General features: G+C 47.3%; 1 pseudogene; it reads right to left on the bottom strand.

The window, feature by feature from the left end:
- Positions 1–8,517: 8,517 nt before the first annotated feature.
- LOC128064069 (cationic amino acid transporter 3-like) lies at positions 8,518–17,734 on the bottom strand (annotated as a pseudogene).
- Between the last annotated feature and the right edge of the window lie 8,281 nt (positions 17,735–26,015).

Here is a 26,015-nt window from a genome sequence, read left to right as displayed (position 1 = left end):
TCCACAGAGCATAGGAGTGATGGCAGCAGGTGGGGAAGGGTGCACTGGGCAAGTTGTCCAGCTCTGAGATTTGATATCTGAGGCGTGAAACCTTGAATATGCTTCAGTGTTACTGGAAGGGTGGCTGAAGAGAAGTGAGGGGAAAGAGAACACGTCACTCTAAAACATGCCACTTTGGCTTGTGGACTCTTCAGCTGAAGGCAGCTGAGACGTTGCAGCCTGAAGGAAAGCCTTTTGCCTTTCCTTTCATGGCTCAAAATAATTTAGATTAAGTGCCTATGCCAGGAAGAGAGCTATTACCAGGGAGAACTTTTGGTCTTTGAAAGACTTGTCTGTGCAGAGGGGCAAACGTTTGTTAACCAATCATTTGCTCTTCCCATTTTCTGAAACCGAGTGGGGTTGATCTCAGAGCAAGCGAGCGAGAGACAGCCTCAAGCAGTGGGCTGAAAGGAGGTCTTAGTTCTCTGCTCTGGAATTGGACCTGGGAGGCCTGGATGAAAACCAGGAATCCCAGGCTCTCATCCACCAGGGGCTAGAGGCTAGAGACAAGGTGCCCCTGGCTCTTGTCCCCACTGAAAACCGCATTTCTCAAGGAGGAAAAAACTGTTGAAAAAAAACAAACACAGGTACGAAGTGTATTATTAGAGACACAGCACAAGCGGGAGAGCACACAGAGGAGCAGCCTGTTCAGTGAAGACAGAAGCGAGGCCGAGTCACACACCTGGAGGGAGAGCGTGTGGGCGTCTCCCCTCATGAGAAGGAGCCCCGGACAGAGGCAGGAAAACCCTTCATACCTGGCAGTTCTTCCACATCTTTGCTCACCTTTGGCCAATTATCTGGTTTCTCTTTTCACACCTGACCTGCCCAACAATCCTCCCCAACACATATGTGCAGCTCTCTTCCAAGATGGATTCCAGCCCAGAGGCCTGAGGGGCCCTTGGCATCACCTATTATGGGATGGCACTCCCTCCTTTGGGGGCCTGCAGAAGCCTTCCTGTGTATGTGGAGCGTCTCCCTTGCCCTAAAGATGGGAAATATGTGACCTCTTGATCTTTTACTCAGACAAGGTTTTGTCATTGTTGTGTAGTTGCTAAGTGGTAACCGACTGTTTTGTGACCCCATGGACTGTAGCCTGCCAGGCTCCTCCGTCCATGGGACTTCCCAGGCAAGAATATGGGAGCAGATTGCCGTTTACTTTGAGGGATCTTCCATAACCAGGGATTGAACCTGCATCTCCTGCATTGGCAGGCAGCTTCTTTACTACTGAGCCACCAGGCAAGCCCCAGACATAATTGTTTCGTCTGTATCACTCAGGAAAGGAGGACAGACAGTGGTATGCAGCTCTTGCAAAGTCAGACAAGTCAATATGTAGTCAACCCAGATTTGAATCAGCACATCTAGCTGATCTTAGGTCCATTGACCTATGACCACATAGGTTCCTACATAGTAAAAGTGAAAGAGTTAGTCGTTCAGCCGTGTCCAATTCTGTGACCCCATGGACTGTGGCCTGCCAGGCTCCTCCGTCCATGGGATTCTCCAGGCAAGAAGACTGGACTGGGTGGCCATTCCCTTCTCCAGGGGATCCTCCTGGCCCAGGGATTAAACCCAGGTCTCCCGCATTGTGGGCGGATTCTTTACCATCTGAGCCACCAGGGAACAGTGACCCTGGTGTAATCCTTCAGAAGCAATCTCTGACTAAAATTTCCAAAAGGCCCCTGAAGGCCAAGAAAGCCGTGCCAAAGGTCTATCACCAGATTTTGCCTAGGTGGATTTCTGTCTCACAGAGGTCTGCCCAAAACTTGAGTTCCCTGCATGTGTCTTTTTAACCCAATGAGACTGTTCAGAGCCCAAAGATCCTCATTTTCTGGAGGGACCAAGCAGAGAGAAAAGAAAAATGTTTTAATTTTATCTGCAGATGTCAGTTACCAAGTTGTTGTAAATCATCAGCAGCTTGAGGATAGCTTTTTTAATACCTGAAAACCAGATTAGAAGCTAATAATATGTCAGAAAAAAAGTCATAAACATTATAATCATACTTAGCAGTTTTGGGGGGCTTCCCAAGTGGTGCTACCTGCCAATGCAGGTAGATGTAAGAGACACAGGCTCGATCCCTGGGTCAGGAAGATCCCCTGGAGGAGGGCATGGCAACCCACTCCAGTATTCTTGCCTGGAGAATCCCACCAACAGAGGATCCTGGGGGGCTGCATGCAGTCCACAGTGTCGCAAGGAGTCAGACAGGACTGAAGCGACTTAGCACGCACACACACATGTCTTTAGTGATTCATTTAATCTCCTGTAATTAATGTTTGTTCTTTTTGAGCCCAATTTTTTTCCATTAGCTCTGTTGATCTTGCCTAATGATTGAGGATTAGTGACAGTGATAGTTTCAAGAAGTTCAGAGGTTTTAAGGGAAGGTTTGTATGATCTGTACAGTGAAGGGCATACTTTGATCACTAGAGACTGTAGAAGGTATATCCCACATGGAACATATGTTTTAACCATTTTCTTTCCATCATGAGGGCAACAAAGCCAGGTAGTCAGGAAAGGCTTTAACCGATGAAATAACAATGAGGTTTGCCAAGGAGCTGGGAAAAGCTAAATGGTCATCTTGGATTTCCCATCAATGTGACTTTAGTTGACAGCTGTTGTTCACCTACTTTAACTTCCCTAACCTAAAAGTAGACCATTGCCACGGTACAAAGGGATCAGGATGGGCAAAAGTCTGACAACAAGGAGCTGAGTTTTGTAGAAGCAGAATCAACTGTGTCTACATGTGCCATAATCTTCAGAGATCATCGTGAAATAATACTTATTCACTCAACCAAAGTAACGGGAAGATTTCCAAAGCGAATATAAATGACTGAAAGGCAAGGGAGTTCACATGGTGTATCGTCAAAGGCAGTGTTCCAAGAAAACTGTGTTCTCTTCACAGAGAGAGAAAACCAGACTTCTGTCTGGCACTGGCTCACCGTTACTAACAACATTGATTTACCTAATTCATTTCAATTGAATCTTAGAAAGTCCACTCTACAAATCTGGAAGAGGGAGCACTTTTACGAAGGCATCAGAGTGTGAACACACATGTATATCCAGACAGCAATCTCATAATTTCATTTTCTATACTTAGTCATGAATCAGGCATTACGATACAAAACTCGCTGGATTATAAATAGCAGTTGGGATGAGTAAAATTTTAAAAGGCTTTGTCCTCATTTTTTCGTCCAGTCTCAGGAATTAGAGATTATTAAGTGCTATAAGTGTTCCTGGGAGCCCTGGTGTCAAAGTACAGGGAGAGAAAGCCACTTTCTCTTAGTAGGAGTTGTTTTTTCAGGGTCAGAATTCTGAAAGAAACAGTGTTTTAAAAGCTGGCTTTCTCTAACTGTACGTGCAAAAAAAAAAGTTTTTTTTTTTTTTCCAATTTCAGATTTTTTTCTTAATTTTCTCTGAAGTGCAGAGAATATTGTGGCCACACCATGTCGTAATGAAATATCATCTTTCTTTTCTGTAGTCATAGTTTCATAGCTAAAATTTAGACCAGTGCTCAAAGTGGCCCTAAAAATAGGAGCAGATAAATGGATGATAAAATGTTGCCCCAGCAGGGACTTCCCCTCTGGAGAGGTGGGATCTTAGTTTGATCAGAAGAATCTGAAGAAGTAGAGGAAATTGCAGGATTTGGGGAAGCTTGTTACACCACCCTGCGAGTTGGGAGAAGCTGATGAAGACTGTTTAGAAGTTCAAGAGAGTTTATCTCAGCTTATTTTCCAATCCTGTGGTGATAAAGATCTCATTGTAAGACAGTATTACAATCTAGAGACCCCAATCTCTAGGTCACTTTCCATCCCCCAACCTGAATAAAGTTCAGGTCATGTTACAGCAAAATCTGTTTTCCCTTTCTCAGCCCATCTGGCTTAGAAAGAGGATCCTCACATGCTGAGCAACCTGCAACCAAGAACAGCGCTCCTAGAAATGAAGCCCAGCCTCCCAGAAACATTACTCGGGGACCCCTGAGGGAGACCCAGAGTGTCCTCTGAATTTCGAGCATCCTCCACCAGACATCTCTGGTCAATCCCGTCCTTGTGCCAGGGCTCCAGGGGCGTGTGGGTATTTGAATCAGTGCCGGTCCACCACCAGGGGTCTCTTTAAGTGACATCTGTTGCTGCTTTGTGGTATGGTTCAAAATAGCCAGCCCAGTAGGCTGTCCACGGCACCATGTGGACTGTCAGAGCCTGGGGCTGGTGGGGCAGGAGCGGACTGCTGGAGTCACTGGAGTTGACTGCAATGCAGAATGCCGTGGGGGTCAGGACCTGAGGCTGAGAGCTGGGAGTATTCCCCTAGGGGATTTCTGGACACGGAATAAGGTGGGACATTAAACAGCAGAAGTACCCTAGGTCTATTGCCCTGTTTGTTTGGCATCTAAGGTAAACATGAAGGAGATATAAGGCTTGTGGGGGGCAGAAGGAGCAGACCAACCACCTTACTTCATGAGTAATGCGGGAAAGAAAATCACGGGAAAAAAGAAGAGGAATGTGGTGTTTGCGGTAGCAGGGCACTCCGGCAGAAACATTAAAAGACAATGGCGCCCGGGGGTAAAGTGTGGGTGTAGCAGGGAGTGATTTGTTGGAGGTGCTGAGCTACAGCTTCCAGCGCGCTGCTTGCGAAGTCAAAGAGAAAGCACTGCTTGAGTGGAAGACCTCCTGGGGGTTGTAGCTCAGGGAGAAAGGAGACAGAAGGAAGAGGGAGAGAGGAGGGAGGAAGAGGGAGAGAGGGCTCCTTCATTGAGTGGACCCAGATTCAGCCCTGTGGATCCAGGAACGAGAACAAGGCAGAGACCGAGAGCAAGTGAGTTCTCAGGGGCAAGACTGAAAGCCAGAAGTCTCCCGCCAGCAGTTCAGGGAGAACAGCAGTTTACCTTGAAATCCCGGGTTTCAGTATCAGTGATCTCGGGAGAGTCAGCCGTGAGCGGTGGCTTAGTTCTCAGCCCGGGAACTGGACCTGCAGTTGACCTTGAAATCCCATTCTTGGAGACAGAAGGCCATGAGGGGTGGCCTGAAGCGAGGTCTTAGTTTTCTACCCAGGGATCGGCCCTGAGTGGCCTGGATGAAAATCAGGAGTTTAGCTGCTCGTCCACCAGGGGCTAGACGCTAGAGACAAGGTTTTCCTGGCTCTTGCCCCCACTGAAAAATGCATTTCTCAAGAAGGCAAAAATTGTAAACGAAACAAACAGGTACAAAGTGTACTGTTAGAGACACAGCACAACAGATGAGAGAGCACACAGAGAAACTGTTCAGTTAAGACAGAAGCGAAGCAGAGATACACACTGGAGAGAAAGAGTGTGGGCGTCCTCCCAGGAGGAGGAGCCCCATAGCAGGCAGGAAAATCAATCAGAAGGACGGTTCTTCCAGGCTTGTTTACCTTTGGCCAGTTATCTGGTTTCTTTTTCCACATCTGACCTGCCCTAAGGATCCTCACCAACATGCATATGAAACTTTTTTCCAAGATGGATTCTAGTCCAGAGCCCTGTGAGCGGGTCCTTGGCATCACCTATTTTGGGATGGCATCCCCTTCTTTTTAACCTTCAAGGAGACTTTCTGGGCATGTGCAGCATCTCCCCAGTCCTAAGGGTGGGAAATATGTGACCTCTTGATCTTTTAATCAAATGGAGATAAGCCCTGCTGTGATTGTTATCTTAAGTGTCCACAGGAACAAAGTCCGCTCTTACTCTGATCCTGTTAGTTCCCTCTTGAAGGGCCGACAGGAGGCTGGCTGTAAATATCCAGCCTAGAGCCCACCTGCCTCTTTCCTCAGGAAATGTAAACAGGAGTCTAAATCTAAATGTCCAGCCTAGAGCTTACCTAGATCCTACCTCAGGACCGCATGGGGCTCCTGGGCACAGAGGCATATTTCTGTCCCTGTGTTTCTTGTAGGCATGACTCCAGCCTCCATGACGTTCCCTGAGTTCCAAAGTACAGCTTCAAGCAGTTGCTAATCACAGAAGAAATGATAAGCAACTGCTTGAATGGGTGTTCCCATCCCATGGATGGGAATGAATACCAGACCACCTTGCCTCCTGAGAAACCTGTATGCAGGTCAAGAAGCAACAGTTAGAACCGGACATGGAACAACGGACTGGTTCCAAATTGGGGAAGGAGTACATCAAGGCCGTGTATTGTCACCCTGCTTATTTAACTTCTATGCAGAGTACATCACGTGAAATGCCAGGCTGGATGAAGCACAAGCTAGAATCAAGATTGCTGGGAGAAATATCAATAATCTCAGATTTGCAGATGACACCACCCTAATGGCAGAAAGCGGAGAAAAACTAAAGAGCCTCTTGATGAAGGTGAAAGAGGAGAGTGAAAAAGTTGGGTTAAAACTCAACATTCAAAAAATGAAGATCATGATATTCAGTCCCATCACTTCGTGGCAAATAGACGGGGGAAACAATGGAAACAGTGATAGACTTTATTTTCTTGGGCCCCAAAATCACTGCAGATGGTGACTTCAGCCGTGAAATTAAAAGCTCCTTGGAAGAAAAGCTATGACCAACCTAGACAGCATATCAAAAAGCAGAGACATTACTTTGCCAACAAAGGCCCATATAGTCAAAGCTATGGTTTGTCCAGTAGTCATGTATGGATGTGAGCGCCAAAGAATTGATGCCTTTGAAAAGTGGCATTGGAGAAGACTCTTGAGAGTCCCTTGGACTGCAAGGAGATCCAACCAGTCAATTCTAAAGGACATCAGTCCTGAAGATTCATTGGAAGGACTGATGCTGAAGCTGAAGCTCCAATACTCTGGCCACCTGATGTGAACAACTGATTCATTGGAAAAGACCCTGATGCTGGGAAAGATTGAAGGCAAGAGGAGAAGCGGTTGACAGAGGATGAGATGGTTGGATGATATCACCAACTCGATGAACATAAGTTTGAGCAAGCTCCGGGAGTTGGTGAAGGACAGGGAAGCCTGGCGTGCTACAGTCCGTGGGGTGGCAAAGCGTCCAACGTGACTGAGCGACTGAATAACAAGAATCATGGAAGGAGCAGCTGAGAAACCATCTAAGGCAAGATTAAAGGGACCAGAAGTCATAAGATTAGGGGCCGACAGCATGAGACCCTGCACACACCCTAATCTTGTCAGCAGCCCCTTCCTGGAACCTTTGCCGTAAAACTCACCGAACTCACCCGGGTAGGGACATAGTTTCAATGGCAGGAGCAAGCTCTGTGTTCCTGGACTGGCAAAGCAATAAAGCTGTTCTTTTCTCCTCCACACAAAAGTGCCTCTGAGGTGGACCCCACACTGGTGTTCAGAGGGGCTGAGCTTTCAGCATCACTTCCTGTTAATGCAGGTGTAACGACCCAGATAGAAGGAGTGGGAGGGGTGACAACCTCATAATAGGCAAGGGAGACCTCATTTCTTTTCAGGAGAAGAAGTCTGAAACCCAGTCTGGACCTAGTGCTTTGCAGAGACTTCTAGCCAGGCAGCTCACTGTCTAGTTTTATCTAAGCACGTTTTAACTTTTAATGGGGTATTAACACATAGGTACCACATTCCCTGGTGGCTCAGATGGTTAAAAAAAAAAAAAAAAAAAAACTGCCTGCAATGCAGGAGACCCGGGTTTGATCCCTGGGTTGAGAAGATGGGTTAGGGATCCCCTGGAGAAGGGAATGGTGACCCGCTCCAGTATTCTTGCCTCGAGAACTCCATGGACAGAGGAGACTGGTGGGCTACAGTCCACGGGGCTGCAAAAAATCAGACAAGACTGAGCAACTAACACTTTCACTTTTAACACAGACGACAGGTGCTATTGGTTACCATACATGTCTCTTCTTTTTGTTGATGTGTGATCCAAAGCAATTTCATTGTCTAAAAATGTTCTAGTGACATGAGGAGACCTTTAAAAAGTAAGTTTGCAGTTGCCAGCTGCCAGCAGATACTGTTCAGGTCTGACCCAGCTCAGAAAACTCAACTTTTCAGCAACACAAGGACTTGCCGGAAATCACATTGTCTGCACCACAGCTGCTCCATTTTGACTTTTAATTGTAGTTTTCTCCTTAATGGCCACAGCAGATGTCGCCATTAGTGATGTCCGTGTTTTACTAGGTACGAGAGGAGGCAAGAATTGGGGCTCATAAAAATCTTCTGAAAGTACACCTGCTCCACGCTTCATACTCCCTCTGGTGGGAAAATTCTTCATCTTTTCTCTCTTCTCTGGTCTTACACTTTGGCCACTGTATGCAAAGAGCCAGTTCATGGGAACAGATCCTGATGCTGGGAAAGACTGGGGACAAAAGAAGGGAACGGCCGAGAATGAGACGATTGGATGGCATCACGGACTCAACCAATGGATGTGAATTTGAACCAACTCCAGGTGATAGTGAAGGACAAGGAAGCCTGGCGGGCTGCAGTCCATGGGGTTGCAAATAGTTGAACACGAGTTAGAAAAACAACGGACAGCGGCTCTGACAACTCACCAGGCTGCCTCCTGGAAACCTGTCTCTGGATTCCCAGAAGGTGGCGCTAGGGCTCCAGTCTGCGGGCGCCCTCGCCCAGAGTCGGGGGCGGTTTTCTGAGCTGGCTTCTTGTCTGTTGAATTCCTTCGGGCGCTGCAGGGGGAGGGCCCCACAAGGAGCCCCCGGAGAGCCGGGGAGGTGTGGGTCCAGCACTCGGGGCACTGAGGGTGCCTGTGGAACAAACAGGTGGCGCTAGTGGTAAGGAACGCCCTGCCAACGCAGGAGAGATAAGAGACAGGTTGGATCTCTGCGTTGGGAAGATCCATGGAGGAGGGCATGGCAACCCACTTCAGTTTTCCTGCCTGAAGAATCCCACGGACAGAGGAGCCTGGCGGGCTACAGTCCGTGGGGTCGCAAAGAGTCGGGCGACTGAGGTGACTTAGCGCGCAGCACGTGCCCGTGCCCGCAGGAGGGAGATTCCTGGGTGTGGTTTGCCCAGAGGCTCCTGTGTTGAGGGCAGTCACTCTTTGACATGTTTTCTTTCAAAGGTAAGAAGTTTACCGTACCTCTATACCAAAACCCTTCCTCTCCTTCGTCATGGGGGTCCCCGCTCAGGCCTCCGGTGCTGCTGTCGAGAAACAGGTGTCCCCAGGGATGTCTGCAGAATTAGGGCAGCTTTTTCTGTAGGAGATCAGCCCCGTCTACGTAAGCCTCGTAAGCCTCGATCAGACTCCTTTTTCTTCTCGCCAGCATCCTACTCCCCTTCTCCGCCCAAGTGAAGGCCCCATGCATAGTCTCTTCAGTCCGGTCCGACTTTTTGCAACCCCACGGACTCTAGCCCACCAGTCTCCTCTGTCCATGGGGATTCTCCAGGCAAGAATCCTGGAGTGCGTTGCCATGTCCTCCTCCAGGGGATCTTCCCAACCCAGGGATCGAACCCGTGACTCCTGTGTCTCCTGCATTGACAGGCGGGTTCTCTACGGCTGAGCAACGGAGGGAAGCCTCTAGTGAAGGTTGACCTTCTCCAAGTCCCCTCCCTTGCATGGAATCTCTAGGTTAGTATCTGGGTTCCCACCACCACCATCACCACAACCACCGCCACCGCTGGCAGCATCACCGTCAGAGGGGTCCGGGCGGGTTCCCTGGCTCTGCAGGTTCTGCAGCCCATAGCGAGGTCTGTCAGCCTGTGACCCGACGCACAGACGGACAAGAGGCTCCTTGGGCTGCTTGGGCGGATGGAGCTATGTCCCCCACACCCACAGAGGTGCTTTTCCTCCTGAGTGGATGTCCAACTCATTGTTTCTTGATTTATTGAGATAGACTTGGTTTATAATATTACTTTTAGGTACACTCCATAGTGATTTGGTATTTTTACAGATGCTGTAATATTATATGTGGAATCTCAAAAAATAATACTAATGAATGTATATAGCAAGATAGAAACAGCCTCACCTAACTAACTTCACCTAACTAGTGGCAGTCTGTGAAGAGAGGGAAGGGGGAAGGGGCAAAGTGGGGGTATGGGATTAAGAGATACAAATTACTATATATAAAGTACATAATCAGTAAGGATATGTTGTGGAGCACAAGGAATTATAGCCATTTTTCTGTAATAACTTCCCCTGGGGTATTATCTGTAAAATACCAAATCACTGTGCTGTATATTTGAAACTAGTGTTATATTGTAAATCAATGCTACTTCAATTTTTTTAAGTTGATAGCAATTTCTACAAATTTATTTATTTTTAATTGAATATGATTCAATTTTTAAAAATACTGGTGTAACATAGTTTACAATTGTTTACTTTTTGTTTTTAACTGTGTGGATCACAATAAACTGTGGAAAATTCTGAAAGAGATGGGAATACCAGACCACCTGACCTGCCTCTTGAGAAATCTGTATGCAGGTCAGAAAGCAACGGTTGGAATTGGACATGGAACAACAGACTGGTTCCAAATAGGAAAAGGAGTACGTCAAGGCTGTATATTGTCACCTTGCTTATTTAACTTCTATGCAGAGTACATCATGAGAAATGCTGGGCTGGAAGAAGCACAAGCTGGAATCAAGATTGCTGGGAGAAATATCAGTAACCTCAGATAAGCAGATGACACCACCCTTATGGCAGAAAGTGAAGAGGAGCTAAAGAGCCTCTTGATGAAAGTGAAAGAGGAGAGCGAAAAGGTTGGCTTAAAGGTCAACATTCAGAAAATGAAGATCATGGCATCTGGTCCCATCACTTTATGGGAAGTAGATAGGGAAACATTGGAAACAGTGTCAGACTTTATTTTGGGGGGCTCCAAAATCACTGCAGATGGTGACTGCAGCCATGAAATTAAAAGACGCTTACTCCTTGGAAGGAAAATTATGACCAACCTAGATAGCATATTGAAAAGCAGAGACATTACTTTGCCAACAAAGGTCCGTCTAGTCAAGGCTATGGTTTTTCCAGTGGTCATGAATGGATGTGAGAGTTGGACTGTGAAGAAAGCTGAGTGCCGAAGAATTGATGCTTTTGAACTGTGGTGTTGGAGAAGACTCTTGAGAGTCCCTTGGACTGCAAGGAGATCCAACCAGTCCATTCTGAAGGAGATCAGCCCTGGGATTTCTTTGGAAGGAATTATGATAAAGCTGAAACTCCAGTACTTTGGCCACCTCATGTGAAGAGTTGACTCATTGGAAAAGACTCTGAAGCTGGGAGGGATTGGGGGCAGGAGGAGAAGGGGACGACAGAGGATGAGATGGCTGGATGGCATCACCAACTCGATGGACATGAGTTTGAGTGAACTCCGGGAATTGGTGATGGGCAGGGAGGCCTGGCGTGCTGCAGTTCATGGGGTCGCAAAGAGTCGGACATGACTGAGCGACTGAACTGAACTGAACTGAAAGTTTCTAAGGGCTAAGAATTCTGATTAATACATGTAATTAAAATGACTAAAATTAAAAAGGTAACCACCTTTGTGTGCAAGGAAATGTTTCAAAAGTTATAAGGAAACCACTTCATCCTACTCCATCTGTATTTTAATTCATCTAATAAGTTGTTTCTCAGTTTCTTGACCTCCCTCCCTCCTTCACTCTACTGCAGCTGTTCATTCCCACAAACAAGCCTCTACTTCATTATTGTCAATATCCTGAAGGTCCATAATCTCAATTTCAAGCACCCTGTTCTGCAATAACTATCATGTCTATCCAGTTTTGCCTCCTATCTTGCAGTTGCACTCAATTGTAACAATTTGTCAACCAACCATTACTTACCGCTTTGTTCCCACACCTCTGACAATGCAGGTTTTTTTCTTTTTAAATTAAGAAATTTGCTTCATCAACTCTAGTATGTAACTCTAAGAGTTTGTAACAGAAAATGGAAGAAAAACAATCATTTCCCCAAAGTTACACTATGTCCCAATAAATCTGGGGGGAAAAGGAAAATTGATCATTTCTTTCTATCATGATGAAATGAGCCACTTTATCTGCTGTTTTTCTCCTCTTCCTAAAGTCTGCTTCATTTGATAGTAACATAGCTGCCCGGGGTTCCTTGTACCACTGTTTGCAAAGGGTATCTGTTCCCTTCCCTTTACTTCCGCCTTGTTTGTGTCCTAGTATTTCAAATGCAGCACTGGACACAATATGTAGTTACCTGCCTTTCCTTCCCCTGTGGCGATATTCGTGTGTTTGCTGGAGAGAGCCCCAAGGAAGAGCCTCTTTAACATTTGTTTATGGTCGGTTATGCCAGGTCTTCGCCGCTGCACCTGGGCGCCGCTCTGGCTGCGGGCACAGGCTGCTCAGTGAGGCAGCTTCTCTTGTTGCGGAGCCTGGGTGGTGGGCTTCGTGGGCTCAGGAGCTGCGGTGCGCGGGCCCAGCTGCCCGCGGCACGTGGAATTCTCCCGAACTACAGATCGACCCAGTATCCTCTGCGCTGGCAGGCCAATTCCCAACCCCTGGGCTCCCAGGGGAGTCCCGAGGAAGAGCTTCTTGGATGCAGGTGGATATTTTATTTCTTCCTCCAGTTGCTGACTACTTCGTTGTACATTCTTTGTGAAATGTCATCTTGCTGCACACTTAACGAAGCAGGCGCTATTTTCTATGAATGTTACACTTTGAAAAGAGTACTTAAAAGTTAGACAACTTTAAGGTTGTTTGTCCACTGGCAATAAATATAGGTCCCTAAATGCATTTCACCTTCACACCTCACAGAAGCTCAAAGTGCCCTGTGAACCTGCAGATCCTCCAGTGCAGGGAGGGACTCCACACAGCAGCTGTTTCCTGTGGTTAAGACCATTCATCACTAGGGGTGTTTTTGTCAAAAGTCTGGGAGGCGGAGGCTGGTGGCTGTGGCTCATTGTTCTCCTCCAAGCTGTGTCGGATCCCGTATCCAAAGTATATGGCAAGTCCTAGTAGGGAAATGAGACGGTGAGGAGGAAAAGCAGGCATTCTGCTCACTTGCAAATGCCCAACAGGCCTCCATTAGGGCATCTGACACAGTGATGGGGAGAGGTGGTAGGAAGAGGGTTGGATTCAGTCACTCAAGAGGCCTTATCCCAGAAAGTTACTTACCAATGGCATTCCAGACACTAAATTGGGCCCATGTCCGAGAGGTTATCTGTGTCATCAGGTAAACATTCATGAAGATGCTCACCAGTGGGAAGACAGGCAGAGCAGGGACCCGTGGGCAGAGTCAGTTCATCCCTTGACACAGCCCAGACGTCTGAAAGGGAGACCCTGCCCCACATGTGGGCAGAGAGACTCCAGTCCTATTCCAGCTGGGCGTTCAGTGTCTACTCAGACAGTGTATGCAAAGCACTGAGTGTAGATTGGGGAAGGGTCCACTGGTTTCAGCAATTCCCCCTCTTTCCTGGTTGAGAGAAGGATGTCTAGACCTCAAAGCACATGACTTCATTCACTCAAGGTGGACACTCTGGGCACATGAGGTCACCTACCTTGAAGTGAAGAGGAGAAGGGCTCTGGGGCTGCCTCCAGATGATGACCGTGACCCCAGTGATGAGCAGCAGCAGCACAGCCACTGTCGTGAGCACAGGGTCTCCAGGATCTGGGCCACTGGGCCAGGATCAGGCTCAGCATGGTCAGCAGGAGAACTGCAAGGGTCAAGGTGGAGGAGAACAGGCTGGACCCAGAAGCCAAAGACATCAGGACCTCGGGTCACACCTCTCCCCAGGCTGCCCACATCAGGAAGGGACATTGTATCTCTAAGACTCCTCAACTGACAAAATACACACTCCTACCCTATCCTGTCAGTTTCAGAATATGACTAAAGGGAAATCCCACTGCTCACCAAGCAGCGAGGCACATCCATAGACAATCTGGCCAGATTTCCGGGTGGGGGTGGTGCTGGGAGGGAACCACAGACTTTTCAGAATGTTTGAGGTTCCTGCTTTAGGTTCAGTTTCCAAAGGATTTTCTTTGATTTCAGGCTCCATCTCAGTTTCTTCCTCTGTTTTCTCCTTCCTGAAATCCTGATCTGGCTGGTACCTGCTCTAGAAATGTCCAGGCAATATGTGCAGCAGGCCATCCTCATTTAACATCACACAGCCTAATCCATAACTGTCCTGACTTCAGCCTAACAGGACATTTAGAAAACACAGCTTGAGGCCGGAAGACCTCCCCATCAATTCTCCCGAGTCCGGGAGCTCTCAACCAAGGTGTCGTGAAGGAGTCTCACCTAAGAACGAGAACAGAAAACGTCCCGAGGGTATAAGCAAGCAGGACCCCAATTAACATAGGTTCCACAATATCAAGGAGGTCGAAGAGTAATGCCAAGACCCCTAGAATGAGGGCACAGACAAGATGGAGAAGGGAATGAGAGGCTGGAGGAAATAGCCAAGCTAAGGAACTTGATCAAAGAAGGAGTGAGTTTTTGTTTATTTACCTGCCAGAGTTCCAAAAGCCACAATGGTAATGATGGGGGTCTTTGTGTGGGTGTGGATCCGGGTAAGTCCTGGAAAAGCAGTCCATCCTCTGCCATGTCACAGATCAACTGAGACATGGCAAACATGGCGCCCAGGAGGCTGGAAGAGAATATGGAGACATTGTGCGGACACGGAGAGGCAGGACAGACCTGGGCTTCTGCCCCCTAGTCTACGCCGGGTGTTATGTCTTGCCCTCTTGTCTCTCAGTGCCAATGGAAAGACTGTTTGAGAATCTCACAGCAGACTGGGTGAAGCTTTGACACTGACCTCTATAAAAGAGCACATGGGAAGACAAGAGCCGTGATATATCTGGCCGGGTCCCACCCAACATGGAGGAAAGCCTGTGGGAAGGGGTTGTAAGGCTGAATCTGGTAGTACGGCACCATGAGGGTGAGCGCTGCTGAGACACCAAAATACACCACAAAGCAGATGAAAATGGAGATCACCGTGCTCAAGGGGACAGAGCGCTGAGGATTTTGGGCTTCTTTGCCTGCAGGAGAGGAGGAGGTACTGGGTCAGGAAAACACACCAGACTGAAATCAGAAAAAATCCTTTCCTTTCGCACCTCCAAAACCTCGTTCATCTTCTAGCAACTCCTGCACCCAAAGGCAGCCCAAACTGTGCCCACAGCCCCAACGGGACACGCCATGACCATGTTACCTGCAGTGAGAATGGCTTCAACACCAAAATACGCAGAGAAACATAGAGCTGCTCCTTGAAGAATCCCATCAAGGCCAGAGGGCCCAAACCCTCCAGAGCCCAGAGGGCCCAAGCTATGGTGAGAGAAGGAGCAAGAAAGGTGAGTGAGGTGAGTTCAGCCATCTCTACTGGACTCCCCCTTAATACCACAGGTCCTAGGTTGAAGGATTCTCACCATTGGATCCATCAGCCCAGATCTCTTTAGTCTCAACCGTATTGCCAGCTTGCACCTCCTCCCCCTCCATGCATTACTATGACCAGCAGTACCCTCCTCCTAACATATAGATGTCACTGGATTCAGATGTGTTCGACGGATTGCTCAGTGGGTTACAGGGTTTCCTTTATGAGTGATGAACATGTCTGCAATCAGATAGAGGTATGGTTGCCCGATATTGTGACTGTACTAGGTGCCACTGAATTATACACTTTCAGATGGTTAATTTCTTATTGTAGTGATCATCTTGCAAGAAGTCTATCAAATCTTTACACCTTGACTTATACCACATTGTACATCAGTTATATGTCAGTAAAGCTGGGAAAGAATAATAGAATATTTAATTTTATGCTATCATAATATCCTCTCAATTAAAAAACAATGTTTGATCTCAGTACAGATGAAGAAACTTGTTGGTCTAAGTAAATGTTTATGAGCAAGGGTGATTTTGTCCCCCAAGCAGTTGGCACTGTCTGGAGACATTCTGATTGTCCCAGTTTTGGGGGAGGGCAGGCATCCCTGGTGTCTAGTGATTAAAGGCCAGGGATGCCACTCAACACCCTACAATGTTTTTCTTAAAACCCTAACATACACAGGACAGCCCCCCACACCAAGAATGATCCAGCCCGAATTGTCAACAGTGCCAAGGATAAAAAACAGCTCCTGCCACCTTTCCTTCCAGTCCTAACCCTGCACATTCTGCCACCCAAGCCTTTCCCTCCCCAGCTCCTGCTCCACACCCCACTCTTCTCATCCTGTCTCTGTCCCTCCTCACCGATCATCACCAGCACCACAGACAGAGCAACAAAGTCTGGGAATGTGGCCAGGAAAGAGGGCAAATATGGAGAGAAAGTTCCCTGTAATGCCTGAGAGATGTGGTTCCCAAACAGACTGTCAAAGGCAATGCTCCAGGCCTTGGATACACAGGCAGCGGCTGCAGAAGCAGAAAGAATATTCATTAACAAAACTGCTTGATCCCCTACCATGTGACATGGGCTTCCCAGGGGGCACCAGTGGTAAAGAGCTCACCTGTCAATGCAGGAGACATAAGAGAAGTAGGTTCAATCCCTGGGTCGGGAAGAACCCCTGGAGAAGGGCATGACAACCCACTCCAGTATTCTTGCCTGGAGAATTCCATGGACAAGGGAGCCTAGTGGGCTACAGCTCATGGAATCTCAAAGAGTCGGACACGACTGAAGCATCTTAGCACACATGCACCCACCATGTGACATAGGATGTGTTTTTAAAAAAAAAAAAAATAGATAAAGTACTTAACCACAGGCAGTTATCTCTTCTTGGAGTGGGAAGAGCAGACCCAGGTAACTCACAAAATAGGTCAACTATTCAATATGCTGCTGCTGCTGCTAAGTCGCTTCAGTCATGTTCGACTCTGTGTGACCCCATAAACGGCAGCCCACCAGGCTCTGCCATCCCTCAGATTCTCCAGGCAAGAACACTGGTGTGGGTTGCCATTTCCTTCTCCAATGCATGAAAGTAAAAAGTCAAAGTGAAGTCACTGAGTCATGTCCAACTCTCAGTGACCCCATGGACTGCAGCTTACCAGGCTCCTCCATCCTTGGGATTTTCGAGGCAAGAGTACTGGAGTGGGGTGCAAATATTATGCAAGAGAAGAAGACAGGGAAATAGGAACTGAGGTACTGGGGGATGAGGGTTGAAAAGGTAGTCTTAAAAGAAAATCCTACAAAGACAACAGCTGAGCAAAGACTTGAAAATGGTGAGAGGATGAGCTGTGGGCCCAGCCTCCCTCTCACCCACACCCTAGGTTCCCTTTCCTTCTGGGTTCGTGGTCCATCATTAAAGGAAAGCAGGATAGAGCTGAGGAGAATGAAGTTGTGGGGTTTTACTGCCACTATTATCCCCTTCCCCCTGCAAGTCTAATAACAAAGTACCTATGAATGAATGAAGACCCCCCCTCAATCTCGCTTTCTGATCTTAAGCCCACACCTCCCCCCACCCCCCATCCTCTCACCAACAGCTTAGGACAGGATGAGGTTCCAGCCAGAGATGAAGGAACACAGCTGACCCATGACGACGTAGTTGTAGAGATACACAGAGCTGGAACGTGGTACCCGGGCTGCCAGCTCCGCATAGCAGAGTCCAGACAACAGAGATGACAGGCCGGCCATCAAGAAGCAGATGATGATCGCCGGCCCAGCTATCTATGTGGCCACGGCACCAGCCACAGTGTACACACCAGCTCCCAGGTTGCTGCCCACACCCAAGGCCACCAGGTCCAGAGTGTTCAGACATCGGGCCACATGCCTCTCAGACCCCTCCCTGGGCTCCAGCCACCGCCGGTGGACCAGCTTCTGACCAAACTGGTGAACATCCTGACACCACATCCTAGACACAGTTGAGGCTCCGATCTGCTGAGAAAACAACACAGCAAGCCATCAACGGTGTCCACCTGCCCTTGGCCCTGGGAGGGCAATTCCAAGGAGCGATGGAGTGATGGGGAGCAGGTGGTAACAGGACACACTGAACAAGTTCTCCATCTCTGAGATTTAGTTTCTTAAACATAAATGAAACTCTTTGTATGTTTCAAAGTTACTGGAAAGTTTGTTTGAAAAGAAGCAAGGCGGAGGAGACTGCTACTGCTGCTGCTAAGTCACTTCAGTCGTGTCCATCTCTGTGTGATGCCATAGACAGCAGCCCACCAGGCTGCCTCATCCCTGGGATTCTCCAGGCAAGAACACTGGAGTGGGTTGCCATTTCCTTCTCCAGTACATGAAAGTGAAAAGTGAAAGTGAAGTCGCTCAATCGTGTCCGACTCTGTGCGACCCCATAGACTGCAGCCCACCAGGCTCCTCCGTCCATGGGATTGTCCAGGCAAGAACACTGGAGTGGGGACTGTGTCACTCTAAAATGCGCCAGTTCGGTAGGTAGACTGTCTTGAGCATGCATGCATGCTAAGTCACTAAGTTGTGTCCAACTCTTTGCAACCCTATGGACTGTAGTGCACCAGGCTCCTCTGTCCATGAGCTGAAGGCGATTCAGACCCTATAGGCTGCAGCCTCAAGAAGAATTCCTTGCCTCTCTCTCAACTGATCAAAATAATTCAGCTTACGGTGCCTATGTCAGGAAGAGAGCTACTACCAGAGAGAACTTCTTGTCTTAGAAAGATGTCAGCGAGGAGAGGCGAACATTTGCCAATCAATCATTTGCTCATCTCATCTTCTGTAACCGAGTGGGGTTGATCTCAGAGAGAGAGAGACAGCCCTGAGCGAGCGGTGGCTTGAAGCAAAGTCTACGTTCTCTGCTCAGGAATTGGATCTGGGAAGCCTGGATGAAAACCAGGAATCCCAGCCGCTCATCCACCAGGGGCTAGAGGCTAGAAACAAGATTCCCCTGACTTTTGCCCCCATTAAAAATGTGTTTTCACACAGGCAAACACTGTTTAAAAAAATTAAAATGACAAAAGCAGTTTATTATTAGAGACACAACAAGCAGGAGAACACACAGAGAAACAGTTTATTTAAGACAGAAGCAAGGCAGAGTTACACACCTGGAGAGAAAGGGTGTGGGCGTCCCCCCTAGTGAGGAGGAGCCCCGTAAAGAAGCAGGTAAATCATTCGTACAAGGCAGCTCCTCCAGGTTTGTTTGACTTTATTCAATTATCTGGTTTCTTTTTCCACACCTGACCTGTCCTAGGACCCTCCCTAAAACTCACGTGCAGCATTTCTTCCAAGATGGCTTCTAGTCCAGAGCCAGGTGAAGGAGGCCCTCAGCATCCATATGAAGGAGGTCCTCAGCATGCATATGAAGGAGGCCCTCAGCATCCATATGAAGGAGGTCCTCAGCATCCATCTCCTATTAGGGGTGACACTCCCTCTTTTAACTCTCAGGGAACCTTTCTGTGCATGTGCAGTGTCTCCTTTGCCCCAAGGGTGGAAAATATGTGACTTTGTGACCTTTTAATCAGTGTTAAGCCATGCCATAATTGTAGTCTTGAAGTGTTCCCAGGAGGCAAAGTCCAGCTATTTACTCTCTTCCTGTTATTTCTGTCTTGAAGTGTGAACAGGAGGCTGATTGTAAATATCCAGCATAGAGCCTGCCTGCCTCCTTCCCCAGGAAAGGTAGACAGGAGGCTGGTGAGAAATGCCGAGCCTTGACCCATGTATCTCCTATCTCACGTGGGAGGCCACTCTGGTTCGATGCTTTGACCAAGCTGGGCTAGAGTCTGGCCTTCCCTACAAGTTCCATCTCATTTTGACCTAAACCAGATTTCCATTTTGCTCAGCAAGCAGTGAAACAGGAAGCTCTCAGGTTCAGGACCCTTGGTGTAAACCTGTAATCCGAGCTCTCTAATCACCAAGTCTCTTAAATAATCACACCTGTCAAGGAGGGGAGGGAATAATGATAACTATTTTCTTGTATCGTTCAGGAAAGGAAGACAAAGGTGGTGTGCATTTTGTGCAAAATTGGACAAGCTGGTATGTAGTGGAGCTGGATTTGAACCCACAGACAAGGCTGATTTCAGGTTCATTGAGCACGTAGGTTCCTTCACACTGACTCTGGTGTAACTCCTCAAGAGTCTCTGACTAAATTCCCAAAAGACTTCTCATGGCCAAGAAAGCCAAGTCAAAGGTCTGCCATCAGATTTCGCTAAGTGGATTTCTTTCTACTAGAGATCCCCAAAATATATTGAAATTTCTGCACATGTCCACAGATAGTCCATTTCATTTACGCATTAAGGCTGTTCATAATCTGATTTCTGAAGCGACCAGCCTGAGACAAAAGAAAAATGTTTTCATTTTACCCATAGGTGTAAATTACCAAAGTGTTGTAAATCGTACATAGCTTCAAAAGAACAGCTGCTTTATGTCTGAAAAAATAGTAATTAGAAGCCAATCATAACATGTCAGATAAAAGTCATAAAATTATAATCATATTTAGCATTTCATTTGTGGGTATTTGTCACTCTGCTGCTGCTGCTGCTAAGTCGCTTCAGTCGTGTCCGACTCTGTGCGACCCCAGAGACGGCAGCCCACCAGGCTCCCCCGTCCCTGGGATTCTCGAGGCAAGAACACTGGAGTGGGTTGCCGTTTCCTTCTCCAGTGCAGGAAAGTGAAAAGTGAAAGTGAAGTCACTCAGTCATGTCCGACTCTTTGCGACCCCGTGGACTGCAGCCTACCAGGCTTCTCTGTCCATGGAATTTTCCAGGCAAGAGTACTGGAGTGGGGTGCCATTGCCTTCTCCACTCAGTTGTGTCCAAATCTTTGCAACCCCATGGACTGCAGCCCGTGAGACTCCTCTGTCCATGGGATTTCCTAGGCAAGAATACTGGAGTGAGTTGCCATTTCCTCCTCCAGGGGATCTTCCAGACCCAGGGATCAAGCTCAAGTCTCCTGCATTGCAGACAGGTTCTTACCATCTGAGCCACCAGGGAAGCCCAGCAGTTCATTTAATGCCATGTAATTCATTTCTGTTACATCTGAGTCCAGTTTTTCTATTAGTTCTGTTGACCTGGCCTGATGATTAAGGATGACAGTGATAGTGAGAGTTTCAAGAAGTTTGTGAGGCTTTTGTTAAGGCTGGTATGATTTGTCCAGTGAGGTGAGTACCTTGATTACTGGATATTGTAGAAGGCATACCCCAAGTGGAAAACATTTATTTTTTTTTTACAATTTTCTTTTCCTTGTGAAGACATCAATCCTGCAGCCAGGAAAGGCTTAAACCCATCATATAAAATGAGATTTGCCAGGGAGCCAGGAAAAGCCGGGCAGTCGTCTCCGGTGTCCCAGAGCCCTGAATGTTTAATCAACAGCCATTGTTTAGCCCTTTTAAATCCCCTCAGTTAGAAGTAGACTGTTGCCATGCTCTTAACTGGTAGCTCAGACGGCAAAAACCTGCCTGCAATGCAGGAGACTCATGTTTGGTCCCTGGGTCAGGAAGATCCCTAGAAAAGGAAATGGCAACCCACTCCAGTATTCTTGCCTGGACAATCCCATGGACAGAGGAACCTGGCGGGCTACAGTCCATGGGGTCCCAAAGAGTCAGACAAGACTAGTGACTAACACTTTCACTTTCAGTTGCTATGCTACAAGGATATCAAGGTAGCAAAATTCTGACAATAAAAGTTAAGTTTTGTAGAAGCAGAATGAACTTTATCTACATGTGCCATAATCTTCAGAGATCACTGTGAAATATTCCTTATTTTCTCAACCAAAGTAACAAAAGATCTCAAAAGCAAATAGAAATCACTTAGACCCAAAGAGTTCACACAGTCTGTTCTTAAAAGCAGCACTCCAAGAAAACATTGTTGTCTTAACAGAGAAAACCATACTCCAGTGTGGCAACAGCTTACCATTAATAACAACATCTATTTACCTAATTAATTATAATTCAATTTTTGAAAGCTCTCTCTAAAGATCTTGAAGAGGTAACATTTCTGGAAAGGCATCAGAGTGAAATCACAACTAGATATAAAAAGAGGCTTCACAAGTCATGTTTAAAGTCTGACTATAAACTTCCCTGCTGAGTCCAGGGGTAAAGAATCCACCTGAAAATGCAGCTGGATCCTTCCATATGGAAGCTTCCACATGCTGTCATGCACCACAACACGGAAGCCCGCACCCTGAGCCCGGGTTCCACAGAAAGAGATGTGACCACAAGGGAAGCGTGTAAGCTGCAACTGGAGAGCCACCCCCGCTCAGACAACTAGAGAAAGCCAGCGGCAAAGACCAGACACAGCCAAATATTAAATCAATGGTCTCTAGAGGTTTTCACATTTAAAATTTGATTGCAATGCAATTGACAAAGTAGCTGGGTTACTGCTGTGACTTAAAACACTCTCACAAAAGAACCAGAATTATGCCTGATAGCACTGCACTTGTTTGTGTGGCATCGAAGGTAAAGATGAAGGGGAATTAAAGCTTGGTTGAAAAAGAAACCTTGAAAGTGAAAGTGTTAATCGCTCAGTTCTGTCCAACTCTTTGCTACACCATGGACTATAGCCTGCTAGGCTTCTCTATCCATGGAATTTTCCAGGCAAGAACACTGGAGTGAGTTTCCATTCTCTTTTCCAGGGATCTTCCAACCCAGAGATCAAACCTTGGTCTTCTCAAGTAAAGTAGGAAAGAAAATCACAGGATGAAAAGAGAGAAAGGCACAGTGTGTGTGCTGGTGGGCTGCTTGAGAAGAAATATACTGGAGGGCCCGGGGGCTGTAATTTTTCTACCGCCCCTAGGAAATAAAGTGCGCGTGTAGCAGGGAGCAATATGCCCATGGTGCCAACAAGGAGTCCCTGCACACGGCTCGCAGTGTTGATGAGGACGCACTGCTGGGGTGAGGACCCGCGGGGGGTTGCGGTTCAAGGAGAGCAAGAGACAGAGGGAGAGGACACAGGGAAAGAGAACTTGCGCTCCTTCACTGAGCGGATCTAGACGGAAACCTGTGCGTCTTGGAAGCAGAGAGTGAGAGCAAGCAAGTTCTCTTGGGAGAGAGAGACTCAGAGGTCCCCAGCCAGCAGTTCGGGGACACCTGCGGTTTACCTTGAAATCCTGGGTTTCAGCATCAGACGTTCTCGGAGAGTCAGCCGTGAGGGGTGGCTTAGCTCTGTAAGCAGATATTGAACCCCGGGTGGCCTGGATGAAAACCAGGACTCCTAGCAGCTGGTCCACCAGGGGCCAGAGGCTAGAGACAAGGTTCCCCTGACTCTTGCCTCCAAAAATGCATTTCTCAAGGAGGAAAAAAATTTTTTTAATCTAAAACAGGTACAAAGTGTATTATTAGAGACAGCACAGCAAGTGAGAGAGCACTCAGAGGAAGTTTGCTCAGTTAAGACAGAAGCGAGGCAGAGACACACAGCTGGAGAGAAAGAGTGTGGGCGTCCTCCGAGGAGGAGGAGCCCCATAACCCAATAAAGTCAGTAAAATTATTCATAAGGGCAGTTCTTCTGGGTTTGTTTATCTTTAGCCAATTATCCACTTTCTTTTAACACAACTGACCTGCCCTAGGACCCTCACCCACTCGCCTGAGCAACTTTTTTTTCAGGATGTATTCCAGCCGGGAGGCCATGGGATGGGGTGGGTCCTGGCACCTCCTGTTATGGGGGGAAGCCCTCCTCCTCTCTGACCCTCAACATGTGCCATGTCTCCCTGGCCACAAGGCTGGGAAATCTGTCACTCTTGACCTCTAAATCAAAGAGGGTTTAGGCCTGCCACTTGTTGCCTGAAAGTGTCCACAGGAGACGAAGTCCAGCTACTCACTCTGTTCTTGTCGTTTCCATCTTGAAGAGCCAACAGGAGGCTGCTTGTAACTCTCTAGCCCAGAGCCCCCTGCCTCCTTCCTCAGGAAATGTAAACAGAAGTCTAATTGTAAATGCCCAGCCTGGAGCCCACTAGCTCCTACCTCAGGACTACATGGGGCTCCTGGGAATGAAGGCTTTTTTCTGTCCCCTGTTCCTTTTTTAAAAGTATTTTAAATACCAAAAACATTTTGTAGTGGGGTGTAGCCAAGTAATGATGGTGGCGTAGGTTCAGGTCAACAGCGAAGGGACTGAGTCACACATGGACATGTGTCCATTCTCCCCCAAGTCCCATCCCGTCCAGGCTGCACCCAACACTGAGCAGACTCCTTGTGTCTACAGTAGGTCCTGGCTGCTTTTGCATTTTATATATAGCAGTGTGTACATGCCCTCCCAAAGTCCCTAGCTATCGCTTCCCCTGGCAGCCATAAATTCATTTCCTAAGTCTATGAGTCTCCGTCTGATTTGTAAGTAGGTTCATTTCTGTCCCTTGTTTTTTGTATCCAGACTCAGCTTCCATGACCTGCTCTGAGTTCCAAAGGGCAGCTTCAAGCAGTTGCTGCTCACAGAATCTGAAACTCCAATACTTTGGCCACCTGATGTGAAGAGCTGACTCATTTGAAAAGACCCTGATGCTGGGATAGACTGAAGGTGGGAGGAGAAGGGGATGACAGAGGATGAGATGGTTGGATGGCATCACCGACTCAATGGACATGAATTTGGGTCAACTCTGGGAGTTGCTGATGGACAGGGAGACCTGGCGTGCTGCAGTCCACTGGGTTGCAAAGAGTCGGACATGACAGACTGAACTGAACTGAATGGAATCATGGAAGGAGCTGCTGAGAAGCCTCCTGAGGCAAAATTAAAAGGACCAGAGACCCCTTCAGTTTTAATCTTTGTCAAGACGAGGAGACCGAATGCCTGAGACCCTGCAAACACCCTGATCTGTCAGCAACTGCTCCCTTGAACAGTTGCCATAAAACTCCTCACCGAACTCGCCTGGGTCGGGACTCAGTTTCAATGGCAGGAGCCCGCTCTGTCCCCTGGGCCTTGCAAAGCAATAAAACTGTTCTTTCCTCCTCCACCCAGAACGCTGCCTCTGAGGTTGGACTCTACACTGGTGTTCAGAGAGGCTGAGCTTTCAGCATCACTTGCTGTTAATGCAGGTGTGACCAACCCAGATAGCCGGAGTTGGATGGGTGACAACCTGATCATTAGTAGACAAAGGAGACCTCATTTCTATCATTTCCTTTATTTATTTATGATTTAGTCTGTGCTGGGTCTTTTCTGCTGCATGTGAGTTCCTTCTATTTGCGGGGAGCGGGGGCTACTCTCCGGTTGGGGTGCAGGGGCTGCTGGCTGCCGTGGCTTCAGGCTCTCGAGCGCAGGCTTAGTAGTTTTGGACAGAGTCTGAGCTGCTCCGAGGCATGTGGAATGTTCCTGAACCAGGGATTGAACCTGTGTCTTCTGGATTGGAAGGTGGATTCTTATCCACTGGACCACCAGGGAAGTCCCCTAGATGCCATTTCTTCTCAGGAAAATTTGCCTGACACCCAGTCAGGACCTGGCCCTTTGGGGAGACGTGCAGTCAGTCAGGCTCCAGTTGTCTCCTTTAACTAAGTAGGTCTTAACTATTTTTTGTAGTGAAACAAGTAAAGTGTACCCTTAATCCATCTATCTTATACGGGTATGTATTTTATGCGTGTTGATTATACATGTACACACATACTTCACTTTTTGCCAATGCTGCCTTTTTTACAAATTGTGGATTTGTGGCCACTATGTTGTCAGTTAATGTTCACCATATCTTAGAAAAAAATTATTTTTAAATCAAAGTATGTACAGTATATATATATATATTTTACAGATTGTTTTTTCTCACACTGAAATCAGCTTGATGTATTTTTTGCAGCCAAAGATGGAGAAGCTCTATACGGTCAGCAAAAACAAGACGGGGAGCTGACTGTGGCTCATCATGAACTTCTTATTGCCAAATTCAGACTTAAATTGAAGAAAGTGGGAAAACCCACTAAACCATTCAGGTATGACCTAAATCAAACCCCTTATGAGTATACAGTGGAAGTGAAAAATAGATTTAAGGGACTAGCTCTGATAGAGTGTCTGATGAACTATGGACAGAGGTTCATGACATTGTACAGGAGACAGGAATGAAGACCATCCGCAAGAAAAAGAAATGCAAAAAGGCAAAATGACTGTCTGAGGAGGCCTTACAAATAGCTGTGAAAAGAGAAGTGAAAAGCACAGGAGAAAAGGAAAGATATACCCATTTGAATGCCGAGTTCCAAGGAATAGCAAGGAGAGATAAGAAAGCCTTCCTCAGCAATCAATGCAAAGAAATAGAGGAAAACAATAAAATGGGAAAGACTATTTTGAAGAAAGATCTCCTCAAGAAAATGAGAGATACCAAGGGAACATTTTATGCAAAGATGGGCACATTTCATGT

Source organism: Budorcas taxicolor, chromosome 18 (assembly GCF_023091745.1).
Source record: "Budorcas taxicolor isolate Tak-1 chromosome 18, Takin1.1, whole genome shotgun sequence".
NCBI lineage: Eukaryota > Metazoa > Chordata > Mammalia > Artiodactyla > Bovidae > Budorcas > Budorcas taxicolor.
This window is presented reverse-complemented; position numbering and strand designations above follow the sequence as displayed.